Genomic DNA, 19,781 nt, shown 5'->3' on the forward strand with positions numbered 1-19,781 from the left:
AATTGAGATCAGAATCTCAATGAGGTACCTGCAGTCCTATGTTCATTGCTGTACTATTCACAACAGCCAAGATATGGAAACAACCTAAATGTTCACCAACAGATGAATGGATAAAGAAAATATGTGTATTGGATTTCTCCAGAGAAAAAGAACCAATGGGGTGCATACATATATATATGAGTGAATTTATTATGGAAATTGGCTTACACAATTACACAGGCCAAGAAGTCCTTTGATATGCCAACTGCAATTGGAAAGCCAATGGTATAAATCAGTCCACGTCCAAAGGCCTAAGAACCAGCAGAGACAGTTGTGTAACTCTCAGTCTGAGGCCAAATAGGGGCACTGGTGTACATCTCAGAGTCTGAAGGCCCAAGAATCATGGGAGGTCTAAGGTCCAAGGGCAAGAGATGATGAATGTCCCAGCTCAAGAAGAGAGAACAAATTTCCTCTTCCTCAGCTTTTTTGTTCTACCCAGACCCTCAATAGATTGGATGATGCCTGCCCACACTGATAAGAACAGATCTTCTTTATTCAGTCTACTGATTCAAATGCAAATCTCTCCTGGAAACACCTTTACAGACACACCCAGAAATAATGTGGGATATATATATGAAATAGATTATTATCCAGCCTTTAAAAAAAGAAAGAAATCCTACCATTTGCTACAACATGGATAGAACTGGAGGACATTATGCTAAGTAAAACAATTGAAGCACAGAAAGACAAATACTGTACCATTTATATGTGGAATCAAAAATAGTCAAACTCATAGAGACAGAAAGTAGAATGGTGATTACCAGGGCCTGAGGAGGAATGGGAGGTGATGGTCAAGGGATAAAAAGTTTCAGTTATGCAAGATAAATAAGTTCTGGAGATCTACTATACAGTACAGTGTCTATAGCTAATAATACTATATTTTATACTTCAAATTTTCTGGAAGGGTAGATCTTACGTTAAGTGCTCTCACCACACACAATAATAATAATAATAATAATTATAATTATAATAAGGATGGGAAGAAACTTTGGGAGTGTAAATATGTCTATTGCCTTGATGGTGGTGATAGTTTCACAGGTGTACACTCATATCCAAATTCATTAAGTTATATACATTAAATATGTACAGCTTTTTACATTGCAATCATACTGATTGAAAACAAACCTTGGCCTGGCATAGAATCCAAGGTCTATGAGCTTTCTTCTGTACTAGGCTGTCCAGCGCTTGAGGAAGTATTGCCTTCCCAGCTATGTTTGAAAAGCCAATATATTAAGTGTTATAGCATTCTGATAGTGCTCTAGAAGTCAATCTCCAATGTGACATTGAAATATACGAAGAGTATGGTTTAATATTCAGAAGTCCAAATGAGCCCAAATGAGTTCACTGAAAATTCAGCTTCTTAAAAATCTGGACCCCTTGAAACTGGCACCGCAGGCCAGATGAGAGGGAGTAAGGACAAATCTCAGAATGGAGCCTGTCTTATGACAACAGTAATAGGAGACTCATTGCTTCCTGATTTGTCTAACCCAATTGAATGGGAGAAGCTGCCATAGGGGAGACGAACGATGTTTTAATTTCAGTGCTGGTCCAAAGGAGGAAAAACACTGTTTATCCAAGACTGCTGGAATAAGGCCAACAGTCCACTTTGACCCTCACTTAGTATCCTTTCTACCCACTATTGCAAAGGCTACATATATGAACAACCAATGTGTAAAGCAATAAGCCTGTGGCCACCCGGAGAGACCCACTAACCATATACAATAGACTCCATCAGTGCTACCCACAAAGTGTGTTTGCACACTACATGGCCTCGGAATACAGATTTCTAGGGTCTACTATGGCCTGATTCTGCAAGAGTCCAGAGCTATTTTTGGAGCCAGGTATTAAAATAGATAAACTCACTATGCGATATGCCCCTTTCCCAATGCTTTAAGATAAGGGGGGTGGGGGAAGAAAACACAGCAATCACAACAATTCCTTGAACTTGTTAAGACAAGTGAACAGATATGATGTTGATGGGGGGAAGGGGGAGAGGGAGGGAGGAAAAGGAGGAATTGGTAAAGGGACAAGAAAATCAACTATATTGTATATTGATAAATTAAAATAATAATAATAATAAAAAGGCAAGGAGACCCAGCCTCAACTCAGATGCACTCATTGTTTGTTGGAGATATAAGTGTAGACAGGCAAATTTTCTTTTTTTTATTGAAATGTAATTAATTATACTATTTCAGGGGTACAGAGTTGAATATCAATACCTGTGTACAATGTGTGATGATCAAATCAGGATAATCAATCACTGCAAAATGTAATTACTCTTTTTGCCCACTAACCAATTTCTCTCAAACTCTCCTCCCCTTCCCCTTTCACCATCTCAAGTAACCATAGTTCTGTTCTCTTCTTCTGAAAGTTCAACATGTTATTGTGATTGTTGTTTCTTTCTTCTTTGGTTCTTTGGTTCATCCATCCTTATGTCCTTCCTTTTTTCCTTCCTTCCTTCCTTCTTTTTATTTTTTTAGCTCCCACTTACGAATGAGGACATGCAGTATTTTTCTTTCTGTGCCTGGCTTATTTCACCTACAAACTTTTTTCCAACCTCATCCATGTTGCTGCAAGTGGCAAAATTTCATTCTTTTTCATGGCTGAGTAATATTCCATTGTGTATATAAGCCACATTTTCCTTATCTAGTCATCCATCGATGGACATATAGGTTGGTTCCATGTCTTGTAAATAGAGCTGCGATGAACATGGGATGCAGGTATCCCTTCAACAGGATAATTTCCATTCCTTTGGGTATATACCCAATAGTGAGCCCAGAAATCAATCTACATACTTACAGCTGACTGATCTTCAACAAAGGCACCAAGAACATACATTGGGGAAAGGGAAGTCTCTTCAATAAGCAGTTCTGGGAAAACTGGATGTCCATATGTAGAAGAATGAAAGCTGGATGTCCATATGTAGACCCATGGCTCTTGACAGGTGAATTTTCTTTTCAGTTAGCTAAATTACTTAGGCATCCATACCAACTTCGCGGGAACTGGATAAAAAAGCTGATGCTTTCCATGCCTAGCTGTAAGCCATGTGCCAGAACTACAGAAACCCAGGAGAAAATAAGATGATTAAATGAATACCAAAAGGATTTGTAGATTGACAGAAGCTTCTTGCCTGATTCTTAACTACCTACTTCTTACATCCATGACAGATAAATGACCATAGAGGAGACATTATCTGGAGGAAATAAAGATGTGGGGGACAAAACAGATGTTCAAGAAGATACTATAAAAAGAAAACAGAATAAGCAAACATACCTCAATCTATGACAGTTTAAAAATTAAGAACCTGGGAGTAAGACTTCATCTTTTCCTCTTTCCCCAACCCCCCAAAAAGAATCCTGTAAATGCTTGCCTAAAGAGGAAGGATGGGAGTAGTTTATAGAAATGTTTATTATTTCCCATGAGGAAAGAATCACAGACCAAAGAAAGAGAGGAGGGGGAAAAAGCCATGGTAATGAATAGAAGAAGAAAGTATAGCCAGGTACCAAGAAGATGGGCAGTTTGAGAGGAACAGATTTCAGTAAGTGTGATTGTGGACCATGGCTTTCCATTTAAGGTCTTTCAAGAGAAGAGTAGCCATAAAAAATGGAATTCATTACTTTTGGTTCTAGAATTGTGCCTCTAAGCCACTGTCTTAAGATTTCAGCCATGTTAGTCTCCAACTTCACATGGGTTCCCTATTTTTGTCCCTTCACCTGTAATCCGAGAGCTTCTAAAGAATGGCCTTCAGTGATCATTCCACTCATCATTACTTCTAACAATTTCTTAAATTTACAGTTTTCCTTCTCTCCTAAATGTAGCCATTTACATATCATCTTCCTTTTCTTTTTTTACCATTCCAAAAAGTTCATGTTTTCTCAAGAGTGTAATCTCAAATGAGAATCATAAGACATAAATGTTTCAAATGTTTAAAGTGGCAAATGGTATATGCCATCTATGCTCTAGACTAGAGAGACAGTACATGGTCCCTGACTTAATGGCTTTTGGTGCCCATTAGGAAAAGTGAGGAACAATTACTAGTTATAGGAATGAGATATATGAGTGACATCAATGGATGTATGGAGCACTATGGGAGCTCATAGAGGGGATTTAATCTAGTCTCGGGAGTTGTTCCTCACCTCGCTGGGAAGGCCTTCTTTAAGTTGAGACTTCCTGAGTGAGTGAGTTACTTAATGTGCCTTATTGTCAAACTAGTACATTCTTTTAGGGGAATGCCTCTTTCCCCGTGCCCTTACCTTGGCTAAATCTCACTAACTTTTGCCTGCTAAATCTTTAGTCAATGAGAAATGATAAACCATTTGTTAACTATGGCACTTTATAAAATAAGTTTAATGTAAGAGCTAAGGGAGGCATAAGATGAGAACCTTGGAGAAGTCTAATTTTCCATAATAAATAGGTGACCTGGATCTTTCTGGATGAAATAGAACTAAGTCCTGACATGTTCCAGGATTTTAAATCTTCCCAGAGTTCTTCTGTGCTATTAAATTAGTTGACGTTTCCATTAACTTCAGCCTGAGGGAAGTGAATGTATAAACTGTCGTTGACTGCATGGCTTTTACTATTTGAAGATGCTGTGTCAAGGGTAACTGGCTTTCCTAATCCAGTTATATTGAACCCTCAGGTGACATCCAGTTTGCCTCCTTCCAAGTGCCCATCCATATCAGGAAAAGGCATCAGTGGTTTGTAATTCACAGACTGAGTGCTATTTCCCCTAAATAGTACTGCTATTAATCCCCAGCAGTAAGGCAGTGGTCTCTCTTAACTTCCATCCCATCCCACAGGTTACATACCATCAACATCTTCAAGGAATGCACAAAATGTTGGTATTTTTCTGTAGCTTCTGATAGTAATACAGGCTTTTTCTAATTTTCATCTCTGGTCACTTAAGTGGGGTCTTATTAGGGGTAAGGAAAGAGTTTGATCCTGAGCTCAAGTCATCTTCCCCAAGAGCCTCAGAGGGCTAGTTTGGGATAAATGTACAAGTCAGTTTCAGTTTGCCGTGTTCCTTTTCTTCTGTTTTATATATGTCTGCTGGGACCTTTTAAAGCACTTTGAGCAAATTCAACCATTCATCCATACAAAAGTACAAAAGATCTGTTCTCTTCTTTACCACACACAATGGCACAGTTAGGGAAATAGAGAATGCACTTAACCCCATCTAGACTCATGGCCCCCTCTTTTGGTGCACACTTTCAAGCTCCACTGTACCGCCCTGGCTCCCCAAGCACACAGCCGGCTAGGGCAATCAATTTCTGGGAGCATGATTGACCTATTTTTCTCTGCCAGTCTGATTTCCCCTAAGTATCATATCCTTGGCATACAAGTTCTCTATAAAAGAATTCAGATACTTTACAAATGGCTAGGTTAAGTGTAAAATGGACATAATTCTTTCTTAAGAATTGTCAAATGGGGGAAGGGAGGGAACATGGATGTTACTGTTATCAGACACATAGTGGGCACTAATACCTTATTTGGAACGTGCAGTCTTTGGTCTAGTATTCTCTAGGCCATATTGCATTTCAAGATTCAAATTCAGGTTATGCCTCCATTTTCCCTCCCTGTGTCCCACTGCATAGAATAAGAGGGTTTCGTTTTTGTAAGTGAAGGTACTAACTTAAGCAAAAGGGAGATATCAGCATTCATTCTGTTGCTTTCTTTTCCTGCTTTCTGGAAACAGAGCCTTCAATAGACAGACCCTGAGATGGAAATTCACAGGCAGGAGGTTTATTAGAGAGTGCTCTTGAGATCCTCAAGTGTGGAAGGGAAGGGAAGCAAGGAGGACTGAACAAAGGGAGGAGTCAAGCTGCAATGCCATCTGGGTGGAATGCCTCAGCCAACTCTGTGGGGAGATCTAAAGATAAAATTATTCCGCAGAGCTGCACAGAGCTGGGACAAGAGCCTTTGTATACTCCTGGAAGAATCACTTATGAATGCAGTCTATCCAGGAAAGGGGCATGACTTTGGACAAGGCTGTTCTCTGCCTCTGAGAAATCCTTTAAGAAGTCTGTTGGCTGAGAGCTCTACACCCACAGCATTCTCAGCAGCTTGGGGAACCAGTCCTTCATTACTGAAGGAGGATTCAGGCAACATATCACAGCATCCACCACACTGCTCCATGTATATCTGTAGAAAAATTTATTTTCTTTTTTTTTTTTTTTGTCTTTTTCGTGACCGGCACTCAGCCAGTGAGTGCATCGGCCATTCCTATATAGGATCCGAACCCGCGGCGGGAGCGTCGCCGCGCTGCTAGCGCAGCACGCTACCGAGTGCGCCACGGGCTCGGCCCAGAAAAATTTATTTTCAAGCTTCCAAAAATGTGAACTTGTAGCCTGGGACAAGTGCATCATGTCCACATACCAGCTGAAATATATGTGAAACTTTTCCAAAAAGAAATGATCTCTTAATCCTGATTGGGGCTATGATTTTTTTTTTATATTCTTATGTTCTCTTTAAACAAGCAAAGAATATTCATTACTATCCATGTGTATCTATTCAGTATGGAAAATAATTGACTCTTTAAAACAGTCATCTTCTGAGGAACTCACTGGTCTTCCGGTATTATCTCTTTTAAGTCTATACATAATAGAAGAACAGCTGGTAAAGAGGGACATTGCTTCACTACATATTGTCTTAGCAATGAAGTTAGATGTCTTCTAACTAGTGTAGAGTAGTGGGGGCAAAAGATGAATGTGGACATGCTTAACTATTCACAATATTGAATTGTAAAATAATAACGTAGTAGAAGCCACTTTTATTTAGTTTTAGGATAAAGAAAAATCACCGCAGACCATCTGAAGAAAGATTTCAGAGGTAGGGCCCTTGAACAGGTTGTGAGAGGTGTATGGGATCCATGCATAGGCAGGTAGGATAATACTTTAAGCAAAGGCAAAGCTGAAAATGTTCAGAATATTCTGAGAAATATGTATAGAGACAAGAAGAGGCTGGGACCACATGGTCATCTCTATCCCTAAAATTGATACCAAAGGTTGAAGAAGGAGACATATTTGGTAGAAGCAGTGTCTTATTAAAGCTAACCCATCATATTGTGGAATAAGTTAGATGTGGGAATGAGATAGATTAATAAGTATATAATATCCAGGCATGAGACAATGGCCACATTAATATAAATAAGAATAGAAGGGGGAAGTATAAAATTACCTACGAATAAATGTCAGGCTTCTATATCCCTGTTTAGTCCTTCAGAATCTGAACTAAAAGAATCTGAATTATATTCTTTAGTATAATATTGCCTATGGTGCTGGCGCGGTTGATAAGATGAATCTTTTCAAATGCTATTAGCTTATGTGAGCCTCTTGGCCTATTTCTTCAGAGCTGTAGCTTCAGAGTCTATAGTAGGAAACCATTTAGGTTAAATAGAATTTTTCATCAGTACCCTCAGCACCCCTTGCTGCAAAACTAGGAGAAGAGAAAGGCATGGGCATCTACTGCTTGCATTTCTATAATTCCTTATTGTACAAAAAATTATTTTCTGAAAATAGAAGGGTCAGTGGTGTTAAAACCTAATACAGATTTATTAAATATTATCAGTACACATGGATTGATTGAACAATTGGATAGTTTAGTCCATGCATACTCATAGTGATGACATTCCAAAGAATCCTGAGACGACACAGGGTCTTACATCATCTCAGAACAAATGATTGATTTTTAGGAATTTCAAAATTGAATGTGCTAGAATATTGGTCTCTTACAAATCTCAGTCAGCTAAGGACGTCACTTTAAAAGCCAAGACAAGATTATAAAATGGATTTTTTAAAATTATTCCTGACTAATAGTATTGATCTCCTTGTATATTTTGTTCCTGGCTTAGCTCTACCCATGTGATATAAAAGAAAACTCACTCCCCTCCCAGGCAGAACACTCTTCTCTTCTCCCACTCTGTCTTCACCAGTTATGTCCTTAAACAAGCGGTCCAAACTTTCTGGCTTTAACTGTCTCATCTGTAAGAATGAGGACAAGATTTATAAGTAATTTGAACAAGACACGTTTATAAATTACTTTTCATTAGACCAGGTATAACTTGAACTAGCAGATTTTATGACAAGATCACTAAATAGGCATGCATCTTAGATTCTCTTTTCCTGAAGGCAGAGACTAAGAAGAGAGAAAATAGTAAGTTTACAGGGGAGGAACTTGACAAACAGTATCTTAGCCTGGTAATCAAGGTAGACATCAACATAACGTGATAAGTCAGGTTGATAGTATACAGCCTTTATACAACGTGATGAAAATGGCACTTTAACTCTGCCATCTTCTTCCCAAAAATCCATAACCTCAGTCTAATCATGAGTTAAACATCAGACAAATCTCAACTGAAGGACATTCTATAAAATATCTGACCAGTACTCCTCAAAACTGTAAAGGTCATCAAAAATTCTGAGAAACTGCCACAGCCAAGAGAAGCCTAAGGAGACATGGCTACACAATGTACCGTGGTGTCCTTGATGGGATTCCGGTAAAAAAATAAAAATAAAAATAAAATAAAACAGGTAAAAACAAAAAACAATGGAAATCTGAATACAATATGACCTTTGATAATACCATCAATATAGGTTTATAAACAATATAGGCTTATTAATTGTAACACATATGTCATACTAGTATAAGGTATTAATAATAGGAGGAAATGGGTACAAGACATATGGGAACACTCTGTAATAGTTCTGTAATTTTTGAATAAATCTAAAATAATTTTTAAACATAATTTATTTAAAAACAAAGTAAGGGAGTTCATATGGAAGCTCAGACTCTTGGTTTAGAACTTTACTAAACATCCTAGGAGGAAAATCCCCATTACATGGAATGCCTCCTGTACATCACTTCAGGTCCTTTCAAATCCTTTCAGCCTCACTTCTTGTTCCAGCCACTGAACCAGTTTCATGTGGGCTTCTTCCACTTTTGCACAGGAATGACTTTACTGCATCTCATGGTGTTTCTCTTCTTTTCTGCCTTAGGCTTCTCTGAATCACAGAATGGACGTTCAAGGGAATCCACGTGGGAAGAAGTTTAAAGAAGCCAACCCAATCAACTTGTGGGACTGGCTGCACTTGTCCTTGCCAGTACATTGACTCCTAACTCTTGAATGAGAAACCTGTGTCTGTAAATTCTCCCTTGAGACTTCATTCTTCTCTCCATTTATCAACCAGAGATCCATCCTGCTTGAGGGATCCTTATAGACTATGCTTCAATTTTCCACCAAGGGTGCAGGAAAGCTGAAGTATTTATCCAACCAATTCTCTTTTCTCATTGGTTGAAGGTTACCCCAGGGACATTGCATCCCAACATTTCCGGGCTGCTATGCACATGGGTTTAGCAAACTTCAGAGGCACTAGAGAAATCCCTCCAGCAAAGAAGCAGAGAGATACAGGTACTGAAATGATAAGCCATCAGTGTGCACAACAACTGTTCACCATGTTTCTAGGTGAATTTAGAGGTGGGCTTAAGGATATGAGGCAGGGCTTTAACAAAGGCCATTAAACCATTCCAAGGTTTTAATCTTCTCAGGCTCATCCATCCCAAAGTCCCTATCTCAGGTCACAGAAACCTTCCCTTTAGCTATCAAGGAGCTTAAGATAGGGACTCACATGCTGCTTTTTTATTGGGCGGGACAATCCTACAGATCAGGAGTGAGTGACAAGGGGAATAAAGCAAGAAAGGAGGAAAACTCAATTTAAGCATATGACTAACTGCTAAAGCCCATAAGACTTGCCCCAAAATGCCACACAAAATGTGTCTAGGGATGTTGTGGGGTGGAGGGAGAAAGAGGAACTAATGGGTAAATATTTGACCAATGTGAATGGTCAAAATGTGCCCTGCACTGTGTTAACTCTCTGCATTTGCAGGATGAATATGTGAGGGCTCCAAGAAGGGTCATAGGGTAGGAGGCAGGAGTTACCTGGCACAAGGTGAGATGCTGTCAGACTGCTCCTATGTAAAGTCAGTCACATCCCACACACAGCTATGGTGTAGCTGCAGCTGATAGAAGACAAGTGAGGCTGAGAGGATATATGAAGTGGTGCATAAGAGGTGTTTAATCAGTAGCCTAAACAATATAGAACTAAAATATCGGCAATAACATTGAAGACGAAGGGGGAGATACATTGGAGTACTTCCCATCTTTAGCTTCCTTCTGACCAATCCAACATCTAATATCAATCTTCCTGTAAGTCAATATTCATGTTAACACATAAAGGTGAGCACTAAAATACTACATATAGAAACAATAAATTCCAAACTAGCACAGGAAAAAAGGGAATAGGAGATCCAATCAATCCAAGAAGTCAAGAAAAGAATTAGAGGAGAAAAAAGGATCATAAAATCCATATACAGTAGAATCACCCAATGTCATGATTAAACATACCTTTAAAAGACAGATAATCTGACAAGCTCTCTAAAAAATATTTTATAGGTTCATTAGGGTCACAATTTGAAAATAAATTGGTAGAAGAAATACATCTAGTAATTACTAAATAAAATAATGCTAAAGTCAAAATATTCATATAAGATTGAGTAGTCATATATCAATATGTGATATTTATTCCTAATAATGCATTTTTACTAATGGAAAATGTACTCTGAATTTGTATGCACATAACATAATCTCAATATAAAGCAAATACTGGCAGAAGATTTCATTATGACTATATGTTTTTCAGTTTCTTTTTTTATTTATATTATAGTTCTCCCAACTGATAAATTAGATAAATTGGTAAGTATGGAGATTTTAACTATTAACAAGCTTATTCCACTAAAAATATCTAGAAGAACCCTGCAGCTAAGAAAAATTAGAACATTTATAAAATTTGATTTATATACCTATACATGTTATACGTACTATTTGTTTTTATCCATATATATAAAAGACATTTTTGGTTTCCAAATAATTGATTTATAGACCACAGTTGGACTACAATTCAATTATGTAAGAAGTTAGTAAAATTTTCTACAATAAATTTAAAGGAGCTAATACCATTTTGCCTATGTTTATGTTTAATGAACCCCCTCTGCAATCATTGTGCAACCACATTTATTAACTCAGAGCCAATTTTGTTTCATCTATACCCCACTTACTTCCCTAGTCCAATATTATTTTGAAGCAAATCTGATAAATCAACCCCTGTAAACACACACTGAAATATTTACAAATAAAATAGGCACTCCAACCAATAGGATGCTTAAAATTTCTGTATCCTACAGGTTTGCTTTTGTAGTTCTTTTTTCTTCGTAAAGACTCAGAAATAAATAAGAATGATCAACAAAGAAAAACTCCATTCTACTGATTTCTGCTTTTATTTTTTGCTCTTTTTTCTTTCCTCCTAATTATTTAGGTAGATATTTAGGTGGTCTAAGATGTTTTTAAAGAAATGCTTTTAAATACTTAAAAGATAATGTTTTCATTTTCAAAATTAAAACTTATAGGTAATGCATCTAAATTTTAAGGAGGAAACTTCAAGGAAACATTCAAAACCAAATAACTAATAGTTTTATTACTTGTCCCTTCCCTTTCTTTTTGAATTGAAAAGCTTCTAGTCAAATGGAAATGAAAAAGCATAACACAATTGAAATAATGCTTCATCATAAGAATTCAGCAAACAAGTTTGTCCCTGTCACCTATATTTTCAAACCTACTGGCATAATTTATTCCTATGCCTTAATAATTTTCTGGTATGAAGAAAACCTGAATTGACCAATAACAATAAATTCTAATATATATATATTCACATGTCTTATGTGCCAGGCACTCTTTTAGGTATGAGAAAACAGGATTAACAGTCAAGTCTCTGGTTTTAGTGGTAGGAGTTGTGTACGTGTAAGGTAGGGGGTCAGAGTAGGACCACAGAAAGCAAACAATAATGCACCAGATCCAAAAAGTTTGACAGGCAAGTTTTACCAAACCCTTACGTTCAGTTTTGATATGAAGTGTGTACTCACTGCAATCTGTATAAGACATGGATCTGCTCCTTAAAGTTGAGTAGCATTCCTTCTTTTGTAGGTTCTCAAAGTAAACATGTATAAAATATTCCTATACACATGCATACAAAAATCTTAGATTCAGTTACTATTTTATTTATGTACAGATAAAACAGTTTATCACACTACATAAAGTTTACTCCAAAAATGCAAACAGAGTTAAGTATCAGATAATATGCAGAAATACATTAGACTAAGATTTAAAAAGAACCGTATTCTTATTTCAATAAATTCATTAACAGCCTCTGGTAAAAATACAATACACACCTGTAACTATCCTAACTATGAATAGAAGGGAACTTAACCTGGTAAATGGTACCTATCAAACAGTGGTGACACCAGTTTAGAAGAAATGCTACTGAAGTGAGGAAAAAGGCAAGGGTACCCACCTTCATTCCTAATAATCAACATCGTACTAGAGTTTCTATTTAATGCAATAAGACCAAAGAAGTTAGGTATAAAAAATAAAAAGGAAGAAACTAGGCTGTCTTCTGGAGCTGGGGACGTCCATCTTCTCCAGCCCTTGGTATAGGAACTTCAGGTTCTTGGGCCCTCTGACTTCAGGACTTACACCAGCGGCACCCCTGGTCCTCAGGCATTTAGACTCAGACTGATAATTCAGACAATTTAGGTGGAAGTTACACCACCAACTTACCTGGTTCTCCAGCTTGCAGACAGCATATTGTGGGACTTCTTGGCCTCCATAATCCCATTCACAAGGCTCATCATGATTCAGGAGACAGTTGTCAGATAGAGTCTCATTCATTCAGATACAAGAACAGGAGGACAGAGTCTACTGAAGTGAAATCAATATTGTCTTGAGGCAGTGATGCACCATGCCTACAGAATTGTCCCTATCTATCCATTGCAAGGATCCACTTCATGTCCATCAAGGTTCTCATCACAAAGATTATAAATATAATCAATGCAGCCCAAGAAAACAGCACAGTCACGGTAGCAGAAGCCTTGGATAGCGTTCTAGAAATTTTACAGACCACGAGTGGGCACCAAAGAGGAAGACCCTCACACGAACAATCTTGTCAGAGGCCTAATAATTGGTGGCTTGAGATGGTTGTCAGGAAACATGTATGTGTTTACTAAGAAAATGCACCAGAGTCACAGTCTCCTTGCATTGCCAATAACCATCAAAGATGTTCCCATTTGTATTGCTCAATTACTTGATTATGAGTTGGGATTTCAACATCTTTGAATTGGAAGCTGTTACACATAAAAGACCATTGGTTTACCTAGGTTTAAAGGTCTTTTCTCAGTTTGAAGTATATGAATTTCAAAACCGTTCTGAAACCACTCTTCAGGCCTGGCTCCAAGTAACTGAAACCAACTACAACTCCTCCAAAGCCTAATATAACTCCACCCATGCTGTGCACGTCCAACATTCCATTGCTTTCTTCTTTAGAAAGGAAAGAGTTAAGGTAGAATTTTAATATCATGATCTAGTTACCTGCATGGATTAAATACCCAGGAACTCAATCTTAGTAAATACATTAGGCGAACAGCTGTTATGCAACCAATTTAACAGAGTTTTTTGAGCTACCAAATTGATGGGTTGTTTTGGTGTTGTAAAGACATGAACTTTCACCCAAAAGGCTAAAATAATAATAATTTATGCCACTCTAAAAACAAGAAAAAGAAAGAAACAAAATGAGTGATTGCAGATATTATCATCAGCATAAAGAACTAAGAGCCTCGGCTGAATTCTTATTAGTTCTACTAGCTTGTCTGTAAAGTTTATTAAAATCAAGTGTTTCTATATTTTAGCAAAAATAAATTAGAAAAATGAAATAGAAAAGAAAAAATAAAATACCACCCCAGAGGATTTAACATTTTATTAGATTGACTTCTAAGAATTTTAAGGGGAAAATTATATTGCTCTTTTTTTAACCTTTTTAAAAATTTAAAGGAAGAATGGATCTCATCAAGGAATGTGGAATTTAATGGTCTATTTGTCCTCCCAAATTAATATTTAAATTAAATGCAATTTAATTTTGAGAAGATTTTTCACAAAACTAGACATGCTAATGATAAAATGCATATGAATGAATTAAAACAGCAAATTTAATTTTGAAAAATAAGGAAATAAGGCAGGGGGGAGTTGTCATATCACATAGAAAATTGATAACAAAGTCACAATAAATAAACTGGTGTGGTTTGAGAGTAGACTGTGTGTGTTGGGAGGAAGGGAGATTGGAGGTGATGATAAATGGACCAACGGCACTAAATCTAAAACACAAGGGGAAAAAAAGGCCTAAATGTAGAGTGTCTGATAGAGATGACACTACTAATCAGTGGAGAAAGTGTTGTAACCCTAGAACTGATGGTCACCAAAGAAAGCTACTTGGCTTCAGGCCCTGACGGATTGCCATAAACATCGAGAGCAAACCACTGTGAACAGAAAGAAGTAGGACTGCTCACAGGTGACACACTTGGGTACTTCTCGGGACTCAGTTGCTCAATTACAACTGTAAATGAACAGGTACTACCACCTTAACCTAGAAGGGCATAGTAACCATGGGCTCAGTCACTTCAGAGTAAAGAAAATCTCTGAAGAGCTTCATGTTTTGTAATAGTTATGCCAGACTTAAACTTATGTCTGTGGTGTGGATATGGTTACCATGTATTCTAGAACCTAGAACATAATATTGTATTAACTTCTTTTTCCTGAATTTTAGATTTATTTTGGGATATCTTTATTTCCCATGATGTTAATGGTAAAAGTATAAACATGGCTTTATTCATATGGAAATTTTCACATCACAGCACTTCATACACAGTTAAAAGTAGCCTGTAGGATTTTATTGTTCAGAAATATGGTCCCCCAGCCAGCATAAAAATGAAAATAAAAAAGTAGAAAAATAGAATTAAAGACAATATTTTTTAAAAAAGAAAAGAAAAAGAAAAAGAAATGACCAATCCACTAAAAGCAAACAAACAAACAAAAAAACACGAAAAAACAAAAGAAAGGAGTACAGTTTCTCTTAAGGATGGGGAACCACAAAAACGAGCTTGTGTTCTCACCTGTTTCTGTCTTCTCTCTTTGAAGATCACTACAACTGTAAACTCAGACCATGACATCTGTGTAAACACTGACAAGCTGTTCATCATTCTCTAGGGTCAGAAGAATGGGGCGGGGGGTAATGAAATGAGGGAAAAGGGTCTTTAGGTAAATATCAAACTGAAGCCCCCTAGTGGCTGAGAAATGTTATCCAAATTCTTTCCCAGTCCAATTTCTCCCAATTTTAATTGAAGTTTGGCGGAAATGCTTCTGTCTCCAGCCTATAGTTTATTCCGTGGGTCCTTATCATTCGCTTTCATCCCATTTCCTTCCCGTGTATCATAAATATTCTGCACACTCTTGGGGAATCCTGAAAAATTTAAGTGCTTCCTAAGCTTAGTAGCAGGTCATCAAGGAAGCCTCCTATATAATTATTGAAGCCTCAGACTTAGGTGAACAAGAACACTGAAGGCCCTAGCAAAGTATGAACATGGGCCAAGTGTTTTTGCAGAAATTCGAAAGCCAATGAATGACATGAACATCAGCTATTATTTTTGCATTGTCCATGTTCTTTCCCACTCCACTGGTAAAGGTAGTTGAGAGTTGGCTAAATTCCTATAATTGTTATCTCCATTGTTCTGCTTTGTGTGATGTTTATATATCATGAAAAAGTTCTGAAAACTACATCTTAGACCCACTGAATATTAACAGTCTGGTATCATCTCCCCTCAATACTGGATGGAAACACACAAAGTGTTCTCTCTAGATTTATTTTGCCAGGCCCTTCCTATAGGTCTAATACGTGAGGATAATATGCATATTTAATTCTGTCTTAAAATTACCCCCTGACCAAACTTTCATATTCTTGAAAATGGATTCTCAACTTCTTTTGTTTGATTTCTACCTAATTTTTACCATTTTAGGCTTCAGTACTCTCCATACATTCACTAGAGCATTATAATATAGTAATTTTATCTTTGGTGTACTGTTTTGGACTGTAATAGCTAGATTTCTAGTTCAAATAAGAATTCAACAGAATCTGTGGTTCACGTTGAATGGAGTTTGATTGAACAACCCTAATTCACAATGTGGAAAAAATATTGATTGCTATAGCTGCAAATGGTAACATATTCAAACACTGAGCACTACTTGCACAAGTGGCTTGTCTTCAAAACTTCACTAACTTCTCCTTATGAGCGAAGTTCAAGGGGCAAAGCAAGTAACTTTTAAGATATTGATCTTAAAGAAATGCTTTCTGTATTTTAAACCAAGAAAAGACATAGTCTAAAACATCTAAAGATGCATATCCCATGAATACTAAGTCACAGCATGATTCAAGACACATTTAGTGTTAGTAATTTCTGTATCTTGCAATGGCAGAGAGAGCCTTGGAAGGGGCATGTGGCAATACAGACTCCTATATTCTAAGATAGCTCTCAGACTTCTAGCAGGCAATAATCAACAGTAAGGAAAGCCTGATAGTATTACCATGGCAACCCTGAGAACAGACAGGATGGAAATGAAAGAGACTCTCAACACTGATAAGAGGTCAGCTATTACTCCCACAAGTCCTGCTTGATCAGTAAACTAGTAACCTCATGTCTTTACCAAATTTTCAGCTTAGTGAAATGTACAGGTGTACATTAGTCAGTTACAATCCTTGTAAGTATCTTTCGCTCAGCTAAGAGCAATACAATACTTCAGTTAGATGTGTTCTTTTACAAATAAAGAAATAAAGTTTCAACTTCATATTATTTAGTTAGAACTAGTTAAAATGTAAGAAACTGTAAGTTCTCTGAGAATTCACATTTTTCTCTTACTGTAAAATATTATCCAACAAGTATTTTATACCCTTTCCTCACCATCAAAAGCAAATATCTGAATTTTTATTAACATATGCATATGAGCAATTCATAATAGATAAAAGGGAACTCATTTATCTTATTCATAAGTTGTTAGTGAGTCAGAATCGTTTTGAGCATTAATAAGTGCTCAGAAAGGTGCTTCTTCCTGAACTGTAGGTATTTAGTCACTTAGCATTTAAACTTTGTCAACTCCCAGTACCTATCAAAATCCATCTCAAAACTGCCCAACCCACCATAACCCCTGGGGATTTATGCCTTTCCTAAACCATCAGTTATGTGTCATGACACAGCACTCAGTACAGCTAAGGCTCCTTGTGAATGCCAGTGTCCAACTGTTACCAGACTCAGGCCCGGCTGCCCACCCCTTTGAAAAGGAAAGAAAAAAACTCAGAAGTCAAATGGTTGGTGTTAGAAAAGCAGATGTATTCAGCTGAAGGAGATGGTAGGCTACCCCATCTCAAAGATTTACATTTACTGAGGTGTTTTTAAAGGAAGGCTTGTGGGAATGGAATGTGGGAGGTGAAAAGCAGGAGAGCAGATGTGAGTTACAAGGGTCCACGTCTGTGAGCCAGGTACAAGGTCTCACCAAGGCCTCATCTGGTTTCTGCTCTCATCTTCGCTGTTATCTCAGGACCCTGCAAGATTTTGATTTGCACCAGTGTACTTGGCTAGTGCCCAAGGTCGTTTGGCCTTGATCATTTCTCAAAACTCTCCAAGTCTCAGAGAAAGAACTGTTAACTTTGCAAAGTACTAATTGGCTTCTCGGCCTTGTTTTCCTACTTAGTGAGCAAGATAAGAAAGTCAAGGGATAGGAAGCAAGAGTGGAGAGATAAAAAATGTCCTTTTAAAAATCCTCCCACCATCTGCAGCCCAGGCAGCTTTAGGTCCCAACATGGCTTCAGTCCTGCTCACTCCGACAGAACCCGCAAAGAGCATCAAGTGTTTAAGTGAAATTTGGCACTCGATGCTATTTTTCATCTCACAGAATCTTATAATGTTAGACCTGAGTGGAGTTGAGGTTGTTTAGTCTACCTATCCTTTTTACATAAAATCTTTTATATGTAAAGTGAGTGACTTTCCTGAGGTCAAAAGATCATTGTATAGCAAGTGTATGCTAGAAATATAGACTCTTGTCCTGAGACAGGTGGCAAATACTTTGTCATTTCTGAATCAGATCTTCTGGAATCCTCCAAGAAAAATCTCTTTGCATTACATGATGGTTTTTATAATTCATAACTACATCAACATGCTACTGAGCTACAAACAAATTTGCTTGACTGTATACACTATTTGTGGCACAGCGACCACTCACCTGCTTTTTCCCAGCCCAGCCTGTAGTGCCAGATTTATGATGCTTTTAAATTCTGCCTGCTAATCCCTTGCTACTCTGCTCTTCCAAATCAAATTCAGTCAGACTTATCTAGCTCTGTCTGAATGTGTCCCTTGATTGAATGATGTTAGTTCAAGAAAAAACACTCAAATCAATTTAATGCAAATTCCCATTCACAGCCTGGTTGACCCATCAGGATACTGACAATAATAGATTGGAGTACTTAATTCCTAAGGCATGTGACTCATTGAAGGCCTGGTAATCAATTTCCATTGCTGCGACTGCATAATTCGTCTTTGGTGCTCTTAAGCTCTGGAATACCAAGTGCTTGTTCATTTTTTGAGGCCTACACATTCTTTTCCAAACAGCAAAGCCCTTTCCGTGTCTCTGCAATCATTTTCTTATCTAAATTTCCATATGCCGCCCTGGCAAGGCGTCCCACCTTTAAAGGCTTCAGATCAATAAAAATAATTGGCATGTTTTGCCTCCAGTTGCAGATGCCTGGAATAGATTACATGCTACTCTGGCAGACAATGGAAAGATGAAATGGAGGCTGGTCACTGGCTCCATCCACATTAGCCATTAACTCTCTAAAGGACAGCCAGTAGGGATTCTTATAGTCTGAGCCCTACTTCCCAGAGGTCCCCAGCCTATTTTATACTCTAAGCACTGAAACAAAGGGAGGCATATACAAAGAGGCAACAGGCAGATATCCTTTCCATTTTAAGAAAGGCATGCCATGTTTCATCCAGCATGTATGGGCATTTGGCATTTTCTGTTTCTTTTTTCCTTTGACAAAAGCATTATATTGAGATGAGATTATGCCCTAGGAGCTCTCTCTGGCAACGAGGTATGATTTTTGTCTCAATTCTTCAAGCTATAAGTAAGGAAATTTATAAGAAGTTAGGTTAATTAAATCTGTAGAAGACGAGCAATTGTTATACTAACTTTTTTCTACAGGAGCTAAGTCCTTTCCTATAACTTTGCTCTTGATGAGTTAGAAACCTAAATCAGGCATGTTTCCTCTGTGTACTGATGTCCCCAGGTTCACAGACTATATGCACTGCCATGTCACCTATGGGAGCTGCAGTGGACATTTCATTCAGGATGATGTTTCTGTCCCTTTCTAAGGAAACAAAGTATTAAAAGAAGCTGATCATGTATCTGAAAACATAATATTTCTCTCATACCCTTGGCCTTATCTCTTTTTTAAAAAACTTTTTTCTTAATTAATTTTTTTTTTATTGGAATGAAATACTGCCATTCGCAGCAACAGGGATGATCAAAGAGACTATTATGTTGAGTGAAATAAGCCCTGGCCCTATCTCTTCTGATGTAAATCTGCATCCTTTCATTTTATAGATGCAGAAACTGATGCCTAAAGGAAGAATTAGAATAAGACAAGGATGTTAGTCCATTTCTAGCATTCTTCTCTATTCTCAGTCAGGAGGGAAGAAAGTCCTGGTAAAAATATTAAGAATAAAAGTATTTCTCAAACTTTGGTGGACACCATTAGCAAAAACAT

This window comes from Cynocephalus volans, chromosome 3, assembly GCF_027409185.1.
Source record: "Cynocephalus volans isolate mCynVol1 chromosome 3, mCynVol1.pri, whole genome shotgun sequence".
Lineage (NCBI taxonomy): Eukaryota > Metazoa > Chordata > Mammalia > Dermoptera > Cynocephalidae > Cynocephalus > Cynocephalus volans.